Source organism: Bison bison, unplaced genomic scaffold (genome assembly GCF_000754665.1).
Source record: "Bison bison bison isolate TAMUID 2011002044 unplaced genomic scaffold, Bison_UMD1.0 scf7180017864342, whole genome shotgun sequence".
Taxonomy (NCBI): domain Eukaryota; kingdom Metazoa; phylum Chordata; class Mammalia; order Artiodactyla; family Bovidae; genus Bison; species Bison bison.
The window spans coordinates 1,315,580-1,321,696 of NW_011494914.1; positions in this window are offsets into that span (position 1 = coordinate 1,315,580).

The following is a 6,117-nucleotide window of genomic DNA, read 5'->3' on the forward strand; positions in this document are numbered from 1 at the left end:
ACAGGGAGGCCTGGCATGCTGCGGTTCATGGGGTCACAAAGAGTTGGACAGGACTGAGCGACTGAACTGAACGAACTGATTCTAAGACTGGGAGGAAACATGAAAATGTATAAAGTACGATGGGAACACCAAGATAGAGAAAGAAAGAGCACTGGCAACGGAGCCCGACAAAGTTGGGTGTGACCAAGGCCAGGTCCACGCCCTGTTTCCTTCTGGGAAATGTGGATCCTGCCCTTCTGAAATTAAATTATCTCATGGAATCCTCACGTGATCCTTTATGAGTGTGATCATAGACCTTCTATTGATGGGGAAACTGTTTCCCACGGCAAGACAGCTGCACAGTGGTGGAGCTGGGATTCGAACCCACATATTCTGGCCCTTTTCCAATGAGTCAGCTCTTCCCATCAGGTGGCCAAAGTATTAGAACTTGAGCATCAGTCCTTCCAGTGAATCCTTCTGACTCACTGGAAAAGACCCTGATGCCAGGAAAGATTGAAGGCAAAAGGAGAAGAGGGTGGCAGAGAATGAGATGGTTAGATAGCATCACTGATGGACATGAATTTGAGCAAACTTCGGGAGACAGTGCAGGACAGGGAACCCTGGTGTGCTGCAGTCTATGGGGTCGCAAAGAGTCGGACACGATTTACTGACTGAACAAGCCTGGCCCTTGCACCGGTCACTCAGCCTCTTCACGACCACCCTTTGTTTGCCGTTCCTTGTCTTGCGGAGATTCAGCCTCTCACCCTCCATAGCTGAGGTCTCCGGAAGCCCCCACACTCCTCTTTACGTTGGGAAGCAGTGGACTGTGTCTCAACATGCACGCACGTACATGCACACGTGTGCAAGCTGTGCAAGCATCTCTGCTTGAAAGAACGTGGCTTTCTGTCCTCTCTCTGTGCAATGGTCCTGGGTGAGCTCCACTGTCCCCGGCTCAGGTTTATCCAGCCAGAGTCAGGATGAACAGCCAGGAAGTGGAATCCCCATCTGACCCAGGCACTGGGTGCCACAGCTGCTCTGCTCCTGATCGGGTCTGGCTGCCTCACTCTCCTGGCTCAGGTCTCAGGGTGGATGACACCTCTGGCCAGAGGTCTTTCATCCTGGCCTATCCGGGGGATGGAAACAGAGCATCCTGCATGGTGAGTGGGATGGTGCGGTGGTCTGTGGGTGTGGCGGGGCTGGGTTTCCAGCGTGCAGGGTGCCTCTGCTCACAGCCAGATTGAAAGCAAATGACAGGGACTTCCCTGGTGGCTCAATGGTGAAGAATCTGCCTGCCAATGCAGGAGACACAGGTTCAGTCCTTGGTCTGGGAAGATACCACATGCCACGGAGCAACTAAGCCCGTGCACCACAACGACTGAAGCCTGAGCGCCTAGAGCCTGTCCTCCGCAGCAAGAGAAGCCGCTGCGATGAAAAGCCCGTGCACCGCGGTGAAGAGTGGGCCTGCTGGCTGCAACTAGAGAGGGCCTGCCAACAGCAGCAAAGACGCAACGCAACCATAAATACACAAAGCAGATTATTAAAAAGTGACATCTTCTCTGTGCTTCTGCTCCCCATCTGAAACGTGGGGGTCCATGGGGGTCAACTCTGGGTCCTCACCTGATAAAGTCTATGCTGGCTGTGGAATGTGGAGACAGGTCGAGGGGAATCACTGCCCAGTATCCCTGGGAGCTCAGGGTCCTGCTGCCTGGAGCAGAGCATCCAGCTTGCATGCAGCCTGGAACCTGGGGGAGAGGAAAGGGGTCAAGGCCTCATCCTGAGGCTGGAACAGAGACAGCAAAAGACCAAAAGGAATGAGTCCTGGACTCAGCCTGGATGGAGCTCAGGGGCTTGTGCTGTGCGGACAATGCCACTCTCAAAAGATGACATGCTGTGATTCCATTTACATAAGACTCTCAGCATTAAAACAAAATTATATATATGTATTGGAGAAGGAAATGGCAACCCACTCCAGTATTCTTGCCTAGAGAATCCCATGGACAGAGAAGCCTCACAGGCTACAGTCCACGGGGTCTCAAAAGTCGGACACGACTTAGCAACTAAAGATATATATATATATATGTATATATATGTATATAAAACTGTGAAGAGCAGATCAGTGGTTTCCAGGGGCTGGGATGGGGAGGTGGATGATCAGAGGAAATAGCATAAGGGAATTTTTTAGAATGGTGGAGCAGCTCTGTATCCTGATTGGGCAGGTGGTTACACAAATCTGTGTGCAACGGAATTCACAGAAGTATATACAAAGAGAAAAATCCAGTGTATGGAGAAGTGGGAGAAATCCAAATAAATTCTGTGGTTTCGTTGGCAGTTTCAAGCCAGTGTCAGTTTCTAGATCTTGCCATTGCCTTACAGTTTTGTAAGATGCCGTTATGGGGAGCTGGGTGAAGGGCACATGTGAGCTCTCTGAATTATATTTCTGCAACTTCTCTGCAAGTCTAAAACTACTTCAAAGTAAAAACATTAACACGACTTCGTCCAACAACAGAATATACATTCTTCTCAAACTCACATGGAATATTTGCCAAGATAGATCATATCTAAAACAAGCCACATAACACACCTTAAATTTAAAACAAAACAGATCAGGACCTCCCTGGTGGTCCGGGAGTTACACTTCACACTTCCAATGCAGCAGGCATAGGTTCAATCCCTGGTCAGGGAACCAAGATCTGGCAAGTCTCATGGTACAGGCAGGAAAAAAAAAAGTTTTTAATAAAAAAAAAAAAGAATATAGATTATACAATGAATACTCTCAGACCTCAGTGGAATTAAAAAAGAAAGCAATAATGGAAAGATAGGCGGAAAACCCCAAGAAACTTGGAGATTAAACAACACTCTTCTAAATAGTCAAGAACTCTCAGGAGAATATTAAAACATTTTGAACTAAAGGAGAGTGAAACGACAACTTATCAGAATTTGTGGGATTTAATGAAAGCAGTTCGTACAAGGAAACCTAAAATGCGTCTACTGGAAGACACTATTCTAAAATCAATCATCTAAGCTTCTAGAAAAAGAAGAGCAAATTCAGTCCAAAGTAAGCATAGATGTAACTTATAAGTAACTATAACTTATATGTTATATAAATTATAAATTCACTTATAACTAAGTAACTTGTAACTTATATGCAGAGTACATCATGTGAAACTCTGGGCTGGAGGAAGCAGAAGCTGGAATTTTTCCGGGAGAAATCTCAATAACCTCAGATATGCAGATGACACCACCCTTATGGCAGAAAGGGAAGAACTAAAGAGCCTCTTGATGAAAGTGAAAGAGGACAGTGAAAAAGTTGGCTTAAAACTGAACATTCAGAAAATGAAGATCATGGCATCCGGTCCCATCACTTCATGGCAAATAGATGGGGAAAGAGTGGAAACAGTAGCTGACTTTATTTTTGGGGGCTCCAAAATCACTGCAGATGGTGACTGCAGCCATGAAATTAAAAGATGTTTACTGCTTGGAAGGAAAGTTATGACCAACCTAGACAGCATATTAAAAAGCAGAGACATTACTTTGCCAACAAAGGTCTGTCTGGTTGAGGCTATGGTTTTTCCTGTGGTCATGTATGGATGTGAGAGTTGGACTCTGAAGAAAGCTGAGCACCGAAGAATTGATGCTTTTGAACTGTGGTGTTGGAGAAGACTCTTGAGAGTCCCTTGGACTGCAAGGAGACCCAGCCAGTCCATCTAAAGGAAATCAGTCCTGAATATTCATTGGAAGGACTGATGCTGAAACTCCAATACTTTGGCCACCTGATTCAAAGAACTGACTCAATATGAAAAGACCCTGATGCTGGGAAAGATTGAAGGAGGAAGGAGAAGGGGGGATGACAGAGGATGAGACGGTTGGATGGCATCACTGACTGGTGTCCTGGTGATGGACAGGGAGGCCTGGCGTGCTGTAGTCCATGGGGTCACAAAGAGTTGGACGTGACTGAGCGACTGAACTGTCTGAAGCATAGATGGCCAGTAGGCACATAAAAAGACGCTCAACATCACCAATCACAGCGAAATGCAAGTCAAACCCACAAGGAGATCTTGTCTCACTCTGGTCAGAATGGTTGTAATTCAGTAACTCCACCCGACTGAGAAACGAACCAGAGGGGCCCAAGTCTTGCACTCAGCACCCAGATAAATGACTCCTCCTGCTGGGTGGTGGTGGGGAGAGTGGACTGGAAGAGAGGGGGCTGGAGTGCCAGCTACGGCTGTTGGTACTCCTGTTGGCGTTTTCCCCATCATCACCATCATCATCAACCCTGAAAAACCTCTACCTCCTCACCGCCTCACGCCGTCAGGGTTCAGTTCAGTCGCTCAGTCGTGTCTGACTCTTTGTGATCCCATGAACCACAGCACACCAGGCTTCCCTGTCCTTCATCATCTCCCAGAGCTTGCTCAAGCTCATGTCCATTGAGTCGGTGATGCCATCCAACCATCTCTTCCTCTGTCATCCCCTTCTCCTCCTGTCCTCAATCTTTCCCAGCATCAGGGTCTTTTCAAATGAGTCAGCTCTTCCCATCAGGTGGCCAAAGTATTGGAGTTTCAGCTTCAGCATCAGTCCTTCCAATGAACATTCAGGACAGATTTCCTTTAGGATGGACTGGCTGGATCTCCTTGCAGTCCAAGGGACTCTCAAGAGTCTTCTCCAACACCACAGTTCAAAAGCATCAATTCTTTGGCACTCAGCTTTCTTTATAGTCCAAATCTCACATCCATACATGACCACTGGAAAAACCAGAGCCTTGACTAGATGGATCTTTGTTGGCAAAGTAATGTCTCTGCTTTTGAATATGCTGTCTAGGTTGGTCATAACTTTCCTTCCAAGGAGTAAGCGTCTTTTAATTTCCTGGCTGCAGTCACCATCTGCAGTGATTTTGGAGCCAAGAAAAATAAAGTCTGACACTGTTTCCACTGTTTCCCCATCTATTTCCCATGAAGTGATGGGACCAGATGCCATTATCTTAGTTTTCTGAATGGTCACCATCAGGGTGGCCATTGTCAAAAAACTCTGAAAATAGCAAGTGTTGGTGAGGATGTGAAGGAACTGGGACCCTCATGCACTGATGGTGGGGATGCCAATGGTGCAGCTGCGTGGGCAACAGTATGGAGGGTCCTCAAAAAAGACTGAAAATGGAGCCACCATGTGATCCAGGAGTTCCACTTTGGAGAATAAGAAAGTGGAAAGTGAAAGTCGCTCAGTCATGTCCGACTCTTTGCGACAGTCCATGGGATTCTCCAGGCCAGAATACTGGAGTGGGTAGCCTTTCCGTTCTCCAGGGGATCTTCCCAACCCAGGGATCGAACCCAGGTCTCCCGCATTGCAGGTGATTCTTTCCCAGCTGAGCCACCAGGGAAGCCCAAGAACTCTTTTGAGTATATACACCTCTGAACTGACAACTGGGTCTCAAGCCCTCATGTTCATAGCAGTGTTATTCATAAATGCCAAAAGCTGGAAGCAGCCTAAGGGCCCATCACCAACCATGGATGGATATTGGGAATTCCCTGCCAGTCCAGTGGTTAGGACCAGATGCTTTCACTGTCGTGGATCTAGGTTCGATCCCTGGTTGGGGAACTAAGATCGCAAAAGCCACGTGGCACTGCCAAAAAAACAAACAAACAAAACCCCCAGATGGATGGATAAACAAAGTGTGGCTTATCCATACAAGGAAATATGATTCCGCCTTTATTAAAAAGGAAGGGACCCTGTCACACACTATGACAGGGAGGAAACTTGAAGACATTACGCTCAGTGACGTAAGTGAAAGCGTTAGTCGCTCAGTCGTGTCTGACTCTTTGCGACCCCATGGAGCCCACCAGGCTCCTCTGTCTATGGATTTCTCCTGGCAAAGATACTGGAGAGGGCTGCCATTCCCTTCTCCAGCGACAGTCACAGAAAGACAGATACAGTGTGACTGCGCTCGCATGAGGCTTCCTCGGTGGCTCAGTGGGAAAGAGTCTGCTTGCCAACACAAGAGACGCGGTTTCCATCTCTGGGTCTGGAAGATCCTCTGGAGAAGGAAATGGCAACCCACTCCAGAATTCTTGCCTGGAAAGTCCCATGGACAGAGGAGCCTGGTGGGCTACAGTTCGTGGGGTCGCAAATAGTCAGATATGACTGAGCACC